The sequence below is a fragment of the Armigeres subalbatus genome, chromosome 1, assembly GCF_024139115.2.
Source record: "Armigeres subalbatus isolate Guangzhou_Male chromosome 1, GZ_Asu_2, whole genome shotgun sequence".
Taxonomy (NCBI): Eukaryota; Metazoa; Arthropoda; class Insecta; order Diptera; family Culicidae; genus Armigeres; species Armigeres subalbatus.
This window is the reverse complement of record NC_085139.1, coordinates 166,378,007-166,396,252: the sequence shown is the minus strand read 5'-3', so window position 1 is coordinate 166,396,252 and position 18,246 is coordinate 166,378,007. Positions and strand designations below refer to the sequence as shown.

The 18,246-nt window shown below is 39.8% G+C and overlaps 1 protein-coding gene and 1 pseudogene across 1 annotated transcript in view; one reads left to right on the top strand and one right to left on the bottom strand.

Annotated features, from left to right (window-relative positions):
* LOC134205491 (acetylcholine receptor subunit alpha-like) overlaps positions 1-18,246 on the top strand; it is a 710,869-nt gene that overhangs the window by 113,385 nt on the left and 579,238 nt on the right. The gene's annotated exons all lie outside the window — the stretch shown is intronic.
* LOC134206733 (protein dj-1beta-like) lies at positions 1,799-3,107 on the bottom strand (annotated as a pseudogene).

The following is an 18,246-nucleotide window of genomic DNA, read 5'->3' as shown; positions in this document are numbered from 1 at the left end:
GGGGAAGGGGCGGGGAATCGAACCCATGACCATTCACTTGTAAGACGAAATTGTAGCCAACTATGCTACGGGACCCCCCAACGTTTATAAATGTATTATTCAGAAACATAGCTAAAAGCGGAACAGAAGCTGGTCAATTATGTCAACAATGTTTGCTCAATTTGTTATTCAATACTACGTATTGTTCAGCTACGAATACTTCTATTAAACCTTAGTTCGACAATGATGTCTATTTGTGGTTACTGATTGTTTCTTGGGATACCTGGTTCCCGTAGACATGCACCTTTTCACCTAAAGACATTTCGTTGAATATATTTTTTCACCGAAAGTCATTCCGTGCAATGCCATTTGGCGGAATTAAGTTAGAATACATATCATTGAAATTTTTACTGAATTCTACTTAATAAGTGTTCTGCAATCCGGTACAAATGTGAACGTGGATTGTGAAGTAAAGTAATGGAAGAAGGCCATGCTTTATTTGAATGAGCGCTATAAAGGCCGGTATAAAGCAAAGTGTGAAGATAATGCCTTCTTCAAATGGACACGTTTGCTCTCTGTGAAGAAAAGAGAGAAGCTAAGTCCCTTCTATGACTAAACGCATCTGCCCGGTATAAAGCAAAAGAAAATGCCTTCTTTGAATGGTTTAGGGTCATTTGACCGAATGCCGTTTGGCCGGATAGTTGAAATACGTTTCCTTATTAAGTGCGTCAAGTGACAAGTGAGTAGTAAGAAGTGTTTGTAGTGGGAAGCAAGAGGTGAGAAGTGACAAATGAGAAATGACTACCCAGGTAGAAGAAAACAGCAAAATAATATCAAATTTTACTATTAATATATGAATAACTGAAAAGCAAAATCTGATATTAGTTTGTTTGATATAGTTGCTAAAATAGTAAAAATAATAACAGACATTGCTCTAGCAAATAACTCATAAATAACTATTTTTGTTATTATAATAACAAACCAATAGCAAAATATTAAAGGAAAATAAGAAAAGGAAATATCAAAATCAGTTATTATTGATATGTTGAAAATGCAAATGATAAATGAATAACAAACTTTGCTATGATTGCAAAATGTGTTCTTCATTTGTTGTTCTGTTTTTTGACAATAACATATAAATAACTAATTTACTATTATAACAAAACTTGTTGTTGGGATGCTACTATGTTATTTATGAATAACATAAGAATGACTAAATCTGATATCATATCAAAATTTGTTATTATTATGTTATCTGTTTGTTATTCACCTCTACCCGGATAGTGTGAAGTTATTGGTAGAAATTTAGATGTGATAAGTGAGAAGTGATTAGAGAAATGGCGAGTAGCAAGCAATACTAAGCAAAATCTTCTCTGAATGAAGAATAAACAAAGAAGAAGAAATAATCATGGAAGAAGAAGGAAGAAAGAAAAAAGAATCAAGGAAGAAGGAAGTAGAAGGAAGGAAGAAGGAAGGAAGAATGAGGAAGAAGGAAAAAGGAAGCAGGAAGGAAGAAGAAGGAAGAAGGGAGAAAGAAAAAAGAAGAAGGAAGAAGGAAGAAAGAAGAAGAAGGAAGGAAGAAGGAAAAAGGAAGAAGGAAGGAAGAAGGAAGAAGAAAGAAGGAAGAAGGAAGAAGGAAGAAGGAAGAAGGAAGAAGGAAGAAGGAAGAAGGAAGAAGGAAGAAGGAAGAAGGAAGAAGGTAGAATAAAGAATGAAGAAGAAACAAGGAAGAAAGAAGAAGTTTTTTCTAATTCAATTAATTTTGAGCCAAATTTTAAGGAACATATGGAGTATAACATTTGGCGTCAGAAATATCATTCTATTTTAAATCATATAACATTCCTGTTGCAACCTGCTTTGTTTTCTCCAAGCCGACTAAAATCTCACCAAGTTTTAAAACAAAATCAAATGCTGGTCCCGGATCACGACTAGTAACAAGGTTTCCGTCGACCACCACGGTTTTATCTTCAACGTAGGTGTATTTCCCGGCAAGATCATCCTTGAAAGAGGGATACGAAGTTAGAGTTTTGTCGAGGGCGACCGAATGTGTCAGCAGCACTGTCGGAGCTGCACAAATAATCGCAATGAACTTTCCTTTAGTTTAGATTTGAGAACTTCTCCTAGCTTGGTAGATCCAGCCATAGCTTTGGAACCCCCAAGACCTCCCGGAAGACCAATTGCATCAAAGTCGTTATTAGCAGATTCATCCAGTGTAGTGTCAGCGTTGATAACAGCATCCCGTGAGCACTTCACTATTTTATCGGTCAATCCAGCAATGATAACATCCACCCCGCATCTTCGAAGGACATCCACGCAAATGACAAATTCCATTTCTTCTGCACCGTGAGGCAGCAATATAAGCAGTTTTTTTGTTATTCTTATTAGATTGCAACATGTCTAATTTTTTTCCACTTGAGAATAAGCCGGTGACGATCTATTTATATTTTTGTTTTATTTTCGTCTTTATTAGGTTAGTCTTTATTTATTAACAGGAAGAAGTTCTCTGAGTTTACTTTTCTCTTTCTACATTTCACTTCTCACTTCCTACTTCTCATTTCTCACTATTCATTACTCGTAATCTGAGGCCTGACCCGGGCAGAAGCCATGAACAGAATAACAAAACATGATATGGACTTGATTGATATAAGAGATAAAAGAACAGGCAACAATATCAAAAATTTGCACCGAAATATCATTTAAATATCAATATATGCTATGGATAAGAACAAACTAATGGCACATGATATTGATCACTTATTACAAATAGCATAACTTGATCTTCTCATGATATTTTAGTGCAAAATTTTGATATTATCGTCTGATCTTTTATCTCTTATATCAATCATGTCCATATATCATTTTGCTATCTTATCAACATTTGATATTATTGAGCTATTTTCGTCTACTCGGGGATACCCTTTGTATGGATGCGTCAGAACGGTATAAGATAAATAGAGTAGATAACGCCTTCTGTCTGTCCGGTTTCAGGCGAAGAGAGGGGTAATGTCTTCATTAAATGAATGCGCCTGCCCGGTATAAAGTAAAGGTGGGTTTAGTGGGTCCGGCGTTCCGTCAACCTCACTCCCTGATTGATAATTTCAGGTGTCTGATTGCAGATTTACCTTCATCCCTCAATAAAAAAAAAGAATAAAAGGGGCCCTCTTTAGCCGTGTGGTAAGATCCGCGGCTATAAAGCACGTCCATTCGGTCTAGACAATTTTCGGAAATTGGAATTGGAAATTGTCTCGACTTCCCTGGGCATAAAAGTATTATTGTTATAGCCTCATTTTTTTATATAGAGGGATGAAGGCAAATCTGCATACAGACACCTGAAATAATCACTCAGAGAGTGGGGTTGGCGCGGAAAGCAGAAGGCCTGCCCGCCGGACCCACCAAACCTACCTAAGCAACAGAAGGTTACTTGAGTTACCCTCTCTACTAATACCCTGGTTCCCCCAGGAACTGCCTCCCAGCATTACTTCTGGGGGATAGGCAGTACTTAATGTACTCGCTCATTCATGCTCACACAGGTACTCATCCCGCATGAGTGTTACTTGGGTGCTGCCATGCCTCGTGGTGGTGACTGCGGTTGCGACACTCTTACATCGACATGTGCAAACCTCTCATTCACTTCCCCGCGTTCAGCCTGTTTTCGCTCTAACTAACCAATCACTTGTTAGTCATGCTTGTCCATTGCTGCTCGGCGCGCCAGATTCTCTGCAAGCTGCAGGCAATTTGAGTGGTTGCAGTTGAAACTGCGTTCCACTTCTCCACCGCTTGGCACATCCTCTGGATAAGGGTATCCGGGGTTGTGTCCCGACCGCAAACGTCTAACATTGCTCTTCTTTCGACGTCGATGCGAGGACATACGAACAGTATGTGCTCTGCAATTTCGTCAACACCTGGACAGACGGGGTTCTCCGCGTGCCCAAACCTGTGGAGGTACTGACGGAAGCAGCCATAGCCTGACAGGAATTGTGTCAGATGGAAGTGAACTTCCCCATGGCATCTCTCCACCCAGCTCGATATGTTAGGTATCAGCCGGTGGGTCCACCTACCTTTAGAAGAGTTATCCCACTCACGCTGCCATCTGGCAACCGAAGTCATCCTGATGCGTTCGCGGGCTCCTCTGGTGCCACGTAGCTCGAAACACTCCTCGTCTTCCCGGATGACCAGCCCGACTGGTAGGTAGGCAGATATCACTCTGAGACACATTAAGCGGTACGTGCTCTCCAGCTTCCGCAGGTAAGTGGCAACCCCCAGAGCTCTCGCCCAGGACGAGAGGCAACGCCTGCCAGTAACCTACGCCTACTGGCACACACCTTGGAACTGTTGGACAACATCCTCGATAATGCCGCAACAGCAGTTGAAGCCCTCTTGCACGCGTAGTTGACATGACTGGCGAAGATCAGCTTGTCGTCTATTACGACCCCAAGGAGCTTCAAACTCCCCTTTGATGCGATCGCGACCTCACCCACATAAATCACTTCATGTTGAACCGACTTGCAATTGTTTACGATAGCCACCTCCGTTTTATTGTGAGCGAGCTCCAGGTCTCTAGCGATCATTCGATCATAACGTTTGCTGCGTTCAGAAATACCTCCGGTATTGATTCCCCGTAGACCTCCAAGGTTACGTCATCTGCGAAACCGACGATCTTAACACCAGGAGGGAACTTTAGCTTCAGAGCCCCGTCATACATAAGGTTCCATAGTACCGGGCCCAGTATTGAACCTCGCGGAACTCATGCGGTAATAGGTACACTTCTCTGACCGGCAGCGGTCTCGTATAATAGTACACGGTTCTGGAAATAGCTTTCCAAAATCCGATACAGGCCCACCGGCAGGCTAAGCCGGTGTAACGAGAGCGCGATGGCATCCCAGCTTGCGCTGTTGAATGCGTTCTGCACATCAAGTGTCACTATTGCACAGTATCGAATACTTCACCTTTTCTGTTGGATCGCTATCTCGGCGGTCTTTCCAACCGAGTTAATAGCGTCCAACGTGGATTTACCCAGAGCGTTAATGAATAAAGCTTCCAATGAATGATTAATTTTGTTATGATTAAATCATTCAACTCTATGATTAAAGATTATGAATAATGATTTATTCGTTTTTGACAATGAATAATGATTGTGATTAACGATTCAATTAATTTTTGACAACGATTAACGATTATGATTAATGAATAAAACGTTTGGAGTATGAATAACGATTACCGATCGTGATTAAATGTTGACACAATATGTGTATGATTAATGATTAATGATTGATATGATTAATGATTAATGATTATGAATAATCAAATTGAATGTTTTGCATAGTGATCAATAAGCAAATAACCTTTCTTGCAAATTGGGCTATAATTGGCATAAAAATTATATGATTATGATTAAAGATTAATGAATAAAAGCGACGTATGTAATGATTAAAATTAATGATTAATGAATAAACTCAAAACAATTATGAATATGATCAGTGATTAATGATTAAATGTAAAATTCTATGATTAACGATTAGTGATTAATGATTAAATCGTATTTTTTGTATGATTATGATTAATGAATAATGATTAAATAACCCATTATTCATTAATCATGATTAAATCTATGATTAATCACTAATGCTCTGTGATTTACCTTTGCGAAAACCGAACTGGTTGTTAGACAGGCCGTTCGTACCCTCTAAGTACGGGGTCAGCCTGTTGAGGATGATCCTCTCTAGCAACTTGCCCGTCGTGTCTATAAGGCAGATTGGTCTATGCGCCGATGGGTCGCTGATCTTGATGGCCTTGTTAAAGGCCAGTTTCACAGCTCAAAACACTTCACGGCGGTCCGCTTTTTCATCCTCGGTGCGGGCACGTTGCATCCTTCGTCTAGCCTTGAGGCAGGTTGATCGAAGGGCCGCAATCTCGGGACTCCACCAGTATACCGGCCATCTGCCATTTTCCGGCAGGGCTTTCCTCGGCATGGTTGCGTCACACGCGCGTGATAGGACAGCTACCAATGCATTCCCGCTTAGACCTTCAGTGTTGGCTTCCAGTCCCAGGGCCGCGGTGAAAACTTCGCTGTCAAAGTGATTGGCTCTCCACCCCCGGACCTGACAGGGATCCCCGGACCTCGGATGTTGCACGCCATAGTTGATCTTAGAGCGAATTGCTAGATGATCACTGTGGGTGTAACCCTTGTTCACCCTCCAGTTCAAGTCTGGTGCCAGACCAGGACTGACAAACGTTACGTCAATTCATGACTCGACTCCGTTCCTTCTGAACGTGCTAGCGGAACCATCATTGACTAGCACTGACTAGCACTAGCACTTGACCCCTTCGATTGGTGCAGCGGTTGACCCAGCGCAGAAAGCATCGATTTAAGGACTTCAGCGTACTTTGCCTTATCAGTTTTCACCAACAAGGCCTCACCTCTGTCCTTAGCTTTCTTTGCGGGTCGAGATGCGTTCGACTTCCGCTCTGCCCTACTGACCAGCTGCCAGGGATTTTCGGTCCCTTGTGCCGATGGCACAGGCTGGCTAATACCCTCTTGCGGCCCGGCGACTTGCGCCTCGTTGATACCTTTCGCCTTTTTAGGCCGAGAAGTGACTCTCTCGGGTCGACGCCCTTCGCCCTTCTGCTGCACCCAGACGACGTTTGGCCTTTACGGTTGCACGTCGTTTGGCTTTGCTCTGAGCGCCTACGCCGGATTGCTGCCTGAGCCGTTTTGTGTTAGGCGTAGTCTTTTCTTCATTAGTCGTCAAGGCGAAATCAATCGCCTCTTGGGCCATGGTCCTCCAAGGAAGGAGAAGGCATCGGTTTGAGCACCTTTGTCGGCATTCTCTCTTCCCACCACCCGCCTGATAAACGCATCCTGTTCTTGTCTTGCAACTCGAACAGCCTGGCGAAGCATCCGAAGGTTCTGTTCCAGTTCCTTACTGATGTTCTGCCTTGCGTTCGTGAACTCAATGATATCATCGAGTTGCTCGGCGACCAGCCGCATCCCGGGTAGTGGCCGGCCAAGCGTGCTGATAGGGCTATACCCTGTCACTGCTAGGGAGACTCCGGTGCTGCTAGTTGCAGCCTCCGTCACTCCGCTCTTCGCCTCCCTGGGAGGAGACCTCGCCAAACCCCTCTTGGCAAAGGGGTCTACCACCTCCATGCTTAACGCATCATCAAAAGAATTATTTTGTTTTGTTTCACTCATTGTAAATGAGTCCCCCTTGTGGCTGTCGTCGAATCCTACTGGAGTAGTCGCCTTTTATGATCCCAAGGTTATCTTTGCATGACTTACTTACGTGTTCAGAGCCAGATCAGCGCAAGTTAGAATAGGGCATCTGAGCCTACTCCCACCCAGCAGGCAAAGATTGGTGGCAGGATTGGACAGCGTGCTACAAGGCCCGCCACGGTTTTAGGGGACGGAAGACAGCCTAGCCATTATCCCACTTTCCGTTTCGAGTCAGTGTCACCCGGCTCTACTAAGAGAGTAGAATGTCAGACTGCCAGCCCTCGCTTTTATAATATTACTATATCCAAGACAAGGTCCGTTAACACGCGGCCAGAATGCCATAATCAGGATGTTGTCAGGATTGATCCTGATGTGCCAATTGGCACTCCTTGGGCTCCTGTGCGCTTTGAGCGGCACACGGTCGCTTTGTTAGGGCTTGCTTGCGGATACATGCAGATTTTTGTAGAGGTTTAACAGAGCCCGCTGCCAAGCTCCACCACGGGCCGTGGGGAGGGGTCGTTAAGCCCTTGGACACAGTCCCTGCTGCCCGGTCATTATAGCCTCATGATGATATACGAATGCAGAAATGGCTTAGAAACCTCGCAGTTAATAACTGTGGTAGTGCTTAATGAACACTAAGCTGCGAGGCGGCAATGTCTCAGCGGGGGATATAATGCCAATGAAGAAGAAGAAGATGAAGAAGTAAGGTAACGTTCAGTCAATTATGTGAAAATGTGACTACGGAAATCGTCATTACTTTTGGATGTGAGACAATCTTCGAGGTAGGCATGCGACGCGAAGAAACCGAATAGGCGTTACGTTATCAATGTTATAACGATGACTATATTTTTTTTCGCTGTTTTCATACGACATGAATGACTATTGTTAGCCCGAGAATCGAATTTGCCATCCCCGGAATGGCGCTCCTACGAGGGCTAACTGGAGTCCCAACTGGAGCATACGCTCCAAATATATCTCGTACAAAACACTCATAAGCCCGGTAGTCATCTACGGACATGAAACTTGAACCATGCTCGAAGAGGACTTGCAAGCAACTGAGGTATTCGAAAGACTTAGGATCATCCGATCCGGAAGGTAGAACAAGACCAGGAACACAGCAAGATGTGGCCTAGAACCGTATATTGTGGCGTCCTATTGTTGATTTATAACTAGTGGTCTAGATGCAAGCTCAATGTATGGAAATAGCTACTGAGCAACTCAATAATAATGTTTATATACTGTAGTTTTCTTTAAAACCTTGCTCCACAGTTTGTGTTCTTCCGAGATCTTCCTTTTTTATCTCACAAATTGAATCGACTTATTTTAAATTTCATCTACCGTGGGAAAACTTATCTAGCACAGCCTTTTTAAGATTCTGGCAAGGTAAAAAGGAGTATTTTCTTCAATCAGACAACGAAACAGTGAGGCACGGATACAGCTACCGCAGCCCACGGATTCTGGTTTCCGCAGTCCGCGTATCGGTATGGATTTACTCGAGAGGTGGTTTCTCTGGTTGGTTTTGAAAATTGCTTTTTTTGCCTTCAATTCAGTGACTTGGCGCAATTTTATTTTGTCTAAAGTTTTTCTCTTGTTCCCTGCCCATGCATTTGCAGTCGTATTTTGTTGTTTCATTCACCAGGACCGGGTAACCGAAACAGATGGAAAAGTTTAGCGGAGTTAATGTGGCTACCTTGACGATGGTGGTGCATTTCTTCGAATAGTGTTTGCACCTGTTTTTGGCACTGCACCTGCAGCTTCCCGTGATTATTTAGTGGCACAGAACAGAACCGTACCAGTAATGCTCGTTCCCGGTTGTAATGTTGAATAAATTAGAAACTCGTTTTCAAAAGCACCGTGCGGAAAAGGGGTTGTAGGATTTGATTCATGGAAATAATTGCTTAGAGATTTGTAGCAATGTGCAAATAGTGTTTGTATATGCACTATGCAAGCATAGAGAAGAAAAATAGTACGCAGTTGTTTAGTTCAGCATCCAGAATTACATTTGAGCACAAACTGACTGTCATTCTATTACTCTAAACGCCCATAATGTGTTGTCAAAATTTGCTCCAGAATTGTTAACCTCAATCAATTTTTCATTTATGTGAACTAGAAGTTTGCATTGATCAAGCGGTTACGAACAAGCTTCACAAAAGTATCAGAATCGGAGACACTTTGTCAGTTTTAACACTCACCAAGCGTTTGACATTATGTTAATGTTGGCCATAAAATTGTTCTTTTTTCCCCAACGATCCTCAAATCCCCTTTGAGAGGCCCTGTGCTTCCATTCTCCGACTTCGCAGTCCATTCTTCAACCAAAATGGCAACTGGGACAACCATTTCGATGTTGCTTTATCGGTCGATATCGGGCTCAAGAGGAAATTAGCCGACCAGCAGAAAGGGAAAAATCCATTAATTTTCTACGGTGCGTTGGTTACCAAGAGCTCAGGGCTGACGAGCGCGTGACCCCTCTAAGCCTCCCGCTTATGTTGGGGCCAGTTAACTCCGCATGTCCCGTCGTCGTGAGTGCCATCTCAATCAGAGAAAAGGGCCGCTTGGAAAAGTGCTGGTAATACAATGGACTTCCGCACAAACCATTTTTCTTTTGACTCGCTGATGCTCCGTTGAGAAGGGATAAGCATTGGTCTTTTCCACCTCAATTCAGAGTCTGTTAGAGCATGTCTTACGTAGCACTTGGGATCAGATGATTTATATAAATTACGTGATGGCATTGACTGTCAATGTTGAGTTGAAGTGTTTCGTTATCAAAACAAATCTTTTTATTATTCGTGGAATAGTTACTTTTATGTATTGTAATGTGTTAATTCTTACGTCTTCAACTTGCATACTGTTGTCATATATTACTTTTAAAGTCACTTGGAAGTTTAATTTTTGCTTTAATATCATGTGCCTGCATGAGGTGCCCTAAAAACATCATTGTGATCTTCCTAAGAGTAATGTTAATGGCTTTCATGCATGTCATAATAGCAATAATATCTGTCTGTACTCGATAAATAGGAGAGACTATGATTAGTTTGCAACTTTTTACAATTTTAGATTTACAAAACTTTCAACTTTCACAAACTACCAATTCGGGACTGATCTGCAATTTGGGCGTAACTTATTATGAAATGAATGAAAATTAAAAATTATGTGCTCTACACCCCTAAAGATGATCCAACCTAGAGCTGAAAATATCTATAAATAAAGACAGACAAACAATTATGTGCTCCGATACAAGAAGCTCCAACCGTAGCATATATGTTTATAGATGTTAAGTGTTTGTGGGACGGCAGACAGCTTTTACCTTGACAAATACCCAATCAACGGGCCGAAACGTCGGACAATGCTATTATAAAACCGTTTGAATATATCTCAGACTGATAAAACAAGTCAACAAGTCAAGTGTAAAAAAAACTCCAAGTAATACAACATCACGTCTTTCCAATTTGGGCTTAAAAAACCGAATGTCGATTTCGCTCTCAGCACTGTGCTACTAATGACATATTTAACACATTTAATGTGTGTATATCATATTGAAATATGAATTAAAAGCTAAATCTGCGTATTTGTTAATTTGAAAACAAAATATCAATTGTTAGTTTTTGAGTACCCATTTGGATTTATTTTAGTACATATTACAGAAAATCTCGGGATCACGAGATATACAACATTTTCTATCCCGAATCCCGGAAAAAGAAAAAGTGGCGGGAAATGGACACGCAATTTCGTATACTTGGTATACGAGAAAAGCAAAAAAATGGTGGTTTTTCGAATGTTTCCCGTTTTGAAGTCAGAATCCAGCTTAGGCTTCTGTCATCCAATCAATAGGTTAGCCTTTCTAAAATTATTGTTTTGAATACAGTGTTGACCCGATTTTGTCACTCCCCGATTTTGTCTACCCCCGATTTTATCACGTTTTCGACCCGATTTTGTCACGTTTTCGACCCGATTTTGTCACCCCAAAAATTTTTGTCATTCTTTTTATTTTCGTAAATAATACCAAAAACAGCATTGATTTTCATGAAATAACTTTCACCGCCTGTAGTTTATTACGAAAGACTTCTGAGTACCTAGGAAATATTCTGTAAGCAATTACAACAAGAAATAACGGGTACCGTTCACGCATTTGGCCTTTCCAAGGCTTAAAAGGATTAATATTCGTGGAATAAATTAAAAAAAATTAAAATATTTTTTTTCCAATTTTGTCACATACCCTGTTTTATCACCCCAAAATTCACCAGGGGGGTGATAAAATCGGGATATTACTGTAGTATGATTTCTCATATAGATAAGAATTCATTTTTTGCTGATGAGCAGTTCCGTTTTTGTTATTGACATTCAATCACTTTTCAACTAAGATTTATGAATTTGATCCGACTTAATAAAATCTGAAGAGAATTCTACTGGGGTTGCTTTTCTTCATATGGAGAGCATTTCACAGTGATTGGTATGAAGGTTGGATTCAAATTGATTAATTTTAATTTTCTTTTGTTTACATTATAATAAACTGATCCAAAATTATTTATCAGATAACTCTTTACACGTAAACAATCCAAGTACAAAATCTGATAGATTACTCGTGACAGAGCTGGTGTTACCTAAATCAGCATAGTTGGGTCCATAATGTGTAATACTGATTGCATACCTGATATTATACTATCAGGAAATCAAATATCGTGGTTTGCCTTAGTGTAATTTGTTATGGATTGTAGCAAGGATAAAGGTTAGTAATATAGGCACGATAATTTAGTAGTTTGTCAATACTTCATTCCAGAGGTTAAATTTCAAACGTGATATTATGTTCATTTGAAAATTATTTTCAGCCAAGGGCTGCAAATCTCTTTAATAAAGTTTAAAAATAGTTTGAAGTTTCGAATTACCCAGCGGAACTCTTTGGATTTCCCAAGGAAAATTGTTTTAAATTTAAGCGGAAGACTCGTCGAATTTTACATGAGAATCTCTTCAGAATTGGTTCTATTTGTTCCAAATTTCGACAGAAAAATATCCGCTGAATCTTCCTGTTAAGTTTCTGTATAGCATTCTTCGAAATTTACACAGAAAATCCTTCACAATTGTACTGTACATGATTTCGTAGGTGACGTATCAACCATTGCACTTTCCGATGTAATTGGGATGATTTATGAACAAACATCACAAATTTAATACATTTCAACCCGTAGATACTTAAATGCGATTTGAATCATGCGACGTATCGATGTTACAGCTATTGAATTACCTTTGAAAACGCGTAGTAAGTCATATTCGCTGATATTCTGAATGGTTGATACGTCAACTATGAAATCATGGGCAGTGTAGGAACTTGTAACTGGATGCTTCAACTTTGACTTTCTCAATCTAGATCAATTGGATCTTAAAATGAAGAATGAATATACGATATCCTTTCAGAAAACGATGAAGCTAACCATTTAAAACGCGTCAGGTTTTTTTTTCGAAACAAAAAAGCAATAAAATTGATAAAACTTTCCATAAACATTAAACGCTTCTAAAGAAGTGCTAATTTAATTTTGTTTTGTGGAAAATGCTCAATTGTTTATAAAAATTTTGCATTTTTAGGATACATTTATATTTATTTATTGCTTATATCTTCATTGGCAATCTCCAATATTTTATGGAAAATTTAAAAAAAATCAGAGGGAGGTTTAATTTTTGTTCAGATATTATGGTCAAAAATGTTCACTCATTTTACGAAATAGCCTTTATGTTAAATGGCCATTGAACAAAATTTCGTGACCTCTCTACTTTTTAAGCTGATACTGGCCTTTAAGCCAAAATTCATCTAGACAAACTGAACGTTTATCTGAAACTATTATCAGGTCGAAAATGGTTTGACCGAAAATGTAGTTTGGCTGAAAGTGACATACAGCTGAAAGGAACATTCGGTCGAACTGGTAATTTGCCCGAAACAGTTGTTTGCCCTAACAGGTCGTTTGACTGAAAATGTCGTTCAGCCAAAAGAAGTCGTTTGACCGAATAGATCATTCGACCAGAAATGCAATTTGGCCAAAACGTTTCTTTCTGCACAAAAACCATTTCGACCAAATGGCATTTTCTGCGTTCGTTCTGCTGAATTGATCATTTTGCCAAAAAGTTGTTAGCCAAATAGGTCATTTGGCAGAGAATGCCATTTAGCCAAAAGGGATGTTTAGCAGAAAGGACATTTTCGGGCCAAATGGCTCTTTCTGCCAAATTAGCAAACGGCATTTTCGGTCAAATGATCATTCGGTCTAACGATTTTTTCGGCCAAGTTACCAGTTCGGCCGAATGTCGCTTTCGGCCAAATTACATTTTCGGTCAATCCATTTTCGATTTAATAACAGTTTTGGATGTACGTTTCATTCGGCTTGATTGGATTTGGATTGATGACTTTTGATTTAAAGGCCAGTATCGACTTTACAAGTAGAGAGGTTACGAAATTTCGTTCAATGGTCGTTTGACAAAAAGGCCATTTCGCCGAAAATATCATTTGGCCAAACGGGTGGACATTTTTGATCATAGTAAATATCCGTTCATATAATTGACAGATGGTTGGGCCAAACGAAATTTTCTGGCAAATAACCCATTCTATCAAACGGTATAGCCCATTCGACTAAACGGCCATTTCGGTCGAACGACATGTTAGAAATGACGACCAAACTAGCAATTATGCCGAATTTTACTATTAGCCAATGAAATTTACAAAGAATTTCTTATGGACAATATACTAGTCGTTAGATAACTGCAAAATGTTTACTTAGTAAGCGAATGTCGTTCGATAACTGCAACGCATTCCAGACGTCAAACGGTTGTCAGTCAATGTCAGGTGAAAAAGAAGTGTACCAGATTGTGCATTGTAATGCTGTTATCATCGACTTTGACATCGTTTTCTAGTTCAGCGGTACGATAACTGCAAAATTGTTGCAACTATCGAATTGCAATTAAAAAGCATTGCAGTTGTATAATTTTTTTTCAGTTATATGTCTTGCAGTTATCGAACGTCTACTGTAAAAATAATTTATCGCTGAAATCCGAAGAAATTCCTTAAAAATTGCGACCAATTTTTCGTTACAGCCCAAAGATTTTTTTCATTAAAATTTACATTTTGAACAATCTTTTAAGGACATTCTTAAGAACTTTACGTTGAAATTCTAGCAAATTTCTCGTGAAAATTCCGAAGGAGTTTCTAATTGATTTTTCGAAAGAATAAAACAAAACAAAATAAACAACATACACTCAAAGAATCCGAAGGGATTACCGAAAGAATTTCAGAAAGAACCCATGAAGGAATTTTCGGAGGAATTCTCAAAGGAAGTTCTGGAAGAATTACTTTAATTATTTTAATCGCTGGAAGAAGTTCTGAAAAAATGTCTTATGCAATTTCGAAGAAATACTTTATCCAATATCTGGAAGAATTTATTTAAGGAACTCATGGAATAACTGCCAAAGAAATTTCATACGGAGGAATTTCCGAAAAAAAAGAATTCTCAAAGAAATTTTCGAAAGTATCGCTTAAAAAAATTAAAAATTGTGCTAAATAATTTTTGAAGAAACTCCTAATGGAATTTCTTGAGGAATTCCTTAAGAAATATTCGGAGGAATTGCTAGAGAAACTTCCGAAGGAATTCCTAGAGGAGTCTACTAAGGAATTCCTAACGATTTTTTTTAGGAATTCCTGAAACATTTTTTTCGCATGCAAGAAATTTTCGGAAGAAATTCGTGGAGGATTTTCTGAAGAAATCCGTATTGGAAATTCTGAAGGAATTTTTGGAGAAATTTCGTAAGAAATTTCCGGAAGAATTCATAAAGTAATTTTCTAAGGTTTTTCAGAGGAATGTCGGTTGACAAAATTAAAGATGTGTTATTTACGAAAACCAAAGACGTAATACCAAAAAACAAAAATACAAATTTAGTGTATGATATACCGTGCGGTGCATGTTAGAAATCGTACATCGGTGAAACAAGCCAGTTTTTATATAAACGTCTGGACCAGCATAAATACAATGGGAAAACAAAAAACATTTCCGGTACAGGTTTATCACAGCACACTATAGAAGAGGGACACATTTTTGACTTTGAAAAAACCAGAATACTTGACAAAATAAGCAAAAGCAACACAAGACTGACTGCAGAAACATTTTACATTAAGATTAAAGGAGACGAAAATGTAGTAAATAAGCAAAAAGACTCAGCAAATTTTAAAAATGCGTACAACTCTATTATTAGCAAACTTAGAACTAATACCAATAGCAGTTAGAATGTAAAGATTGTACTTTGTTTGTGTGTGTCAATAGTTAGTAGTAATGGCTGTCTGTTAGAAAATAAGTGACTGGAAGATTGTATGTTTTTATTTTGTAAAATTTAATGTGCTTTTTAACAATATATGTGATTTTTAGTGTCCGCAGAAGATGGTCGAAGGCCAGTAAATCGACCGAAACGTCCGGACAGTCTGGCAAAGTTTTGTTTTGTCATTTTTCGCCGAAAACAAATCGATGAGAATCCCCACCTGCTTTTATAAGAATATTCGAGAATCTAATTATTATTCTTGTCATATTGTGTTTGGGTTCTGATAAAGGTTTGTTGCGAGGTGCGTTTGTCAGTGACAAACTCTGTTAGGCGTTGCTCGAATATTGATTCCCTGATAAAGCATACATCGTGTTATCATCATGATTAAAGAAATTCATCACTTCAAAAATATTATGTAAGCTAATAGCAAACATCTTCTTCTTCTTCTTATGGGCATTACATCCCCACAATGGGACAGAGCCGCCTCGCAGCTTAGTATTCATTAAGCACTTCCACAGTTATTAACTGCGAGGTTTCTTGGCCAAGTTACCATTTTGCATTCGTAAATCATGAGGCTAACACGATGATATCTAATGCCCAGGGAAGTCGAGACAATTTCCAATCCGATAATTGCCTAGACCGGCACCGGGAATCGAACCCAGCCACCCTCAGCATGGTCTTGCTTTGTAGCCGCGCGTCTAACCGCACGGCTAAGGAGGGCCCCTAAGCCAACGCTTCCACATGTGTATAGTACACGTCCACATTAGAGGAGCGTGAGTATTTAGAATGTCTGGCGGCTATACACATTTGGCTTGAGAAATGGATTGCGAGTGATTTGACTATGCGTCCAATTTGGGAATCTCGAGCTCGTTCAGTAGCCGCTAGGTTGCGAAGACCGAAGGTGGTCCTTCGTAGCTTAGTTGGTTAAAGCACCAGTCTATCGTACTGTAGGATCATGGATTCGAGTCCCATCGAAGGGAAAGTGGTTACCTCCAATACATTTTCCAATCAATATCTTCCACATAACGTACATATTCACATATGAGTTTTTATAACATTGTAAAATAACGTCCAAGTCGGGTGGTTTAATCCCTGGAAATAGGCAATTAACTTTGATTGAACCAATGTATGTCATCACACTGTCTTAGAGACACCATCACTCGAGGCAGATTTGGAATTGAAATCTGACGAGTTCCACCTTAATAACATTCATCATCACAAGACGAGTTTAGTACTATTACAATTAATTTCGCCATGTTGAATTGCTTTACAGATACGTATTTCATCCCCAACTGTAAGGTCATTTGTTAGTAGGTAGTTACTAATTACATTTCATTTAGTACTATCATTACCGTAGTAATAATTGACATTTCACCATCGGGGATGGAGAGCTGAGACCTCGGTAAGCTCCTAAACTTTTTACTGAGGTAACTATCAAGACCCGGGCAGAAGCCATGAACAGAATAACAAAACATGATAGGGACTTGATTGATATAAGAGATAAAAGAACAGACAACAATATCACAAATTTGCAACGAAATATCATTTAGCTTTCAAGATATGCTATGGATAAGAACAAACGAATGGCACTTGATATTGATCACTTATTATAACTAGCATAGCTTGATCTCCTTATGATATATCTCATTTTGCTCTCTTATCAACATTTTATTTATTTATTTGTTTGGTATTATTGAGGTATTTTTGTCTATTCGGGGAGCTCAGCTGGTGAGAAAACGGTAACTTGATAACCGAGCTCGGTAAAAAAAGAATAAAGTGTGTAGGATATGGGGTGGGTTACTCATAATCTGCGGCTGCTTCATTTGTAGTACAACGACTTTGTAAAGAGATGTAAGTAACCCCTTTTGACACTACCAGCCTTCACTTAAATGAAGATACGCTAGGTATTTAAATGAAAAGCTTCCAATGTAAAATAGTTTCGAGTTACGGACTAGCTGGTTCTTTAGAAATAACTAATATGTTCGTCAGTTACCCTTCCAAAAGTTTATTTTTCAAATATGCCACGCCACACTCGAACTCGAGCCGTGTCCGTCTCGTTAGAAATTATTACTATGGAAGCCCCTGTCATAATTCTTCCGTCACCGAACTGAGCAAAAGGACCTCTTCGCTCGCTGACGGCGGCGTAGTCACCAAAGGCTGCGATTAAAAACAAGAGCCAGAATGATAAATAGATTTGATAAAGTTATATAATCCTGCCTCTCAACAACAACAACAACGACGACGCACAAGTGAAAGACAGGCAGCTCGCAGCTGCCAGTCGTGTGTGCCTAATCCGGCCATTTCCGCAGAATAACGTCCTTCTGCCAACAAACAGTAGCGCAGTGGTGCGGTAGTGGTGCTTTGTTTGATCATGAATGCGGAGCGGGCGAACGACGCAATCCACTGCGGGCAGGTCGGCGGTGACTCGACGACGGTCGGGTGGAGCAAAAGTGGCTCTTTAATTTTACTTCGAAACGTATTGTATACGTTGGTGGTTGGTACTACGCCATCCCTCCTGGGCTCCTCGGGGCTCGATTGTGGTTGACGCTGTATCAACAGAATAAAGCATAACTGTCAAACACCTTCTCGTGCTTGAGCAGATTTTTACACGAATAAAGTCAGATGGGTGGCAGATTGTTACATATCACGGTACTACAAACAACCAATGGTTCAATTGCCAGATTTTAATTCATTTCCCCATAACTCATATGGGAAAACTGAATAAGAAATGGGTACTTACAGTAACAGTATGTTACTAAAGCATTTAAAGAATA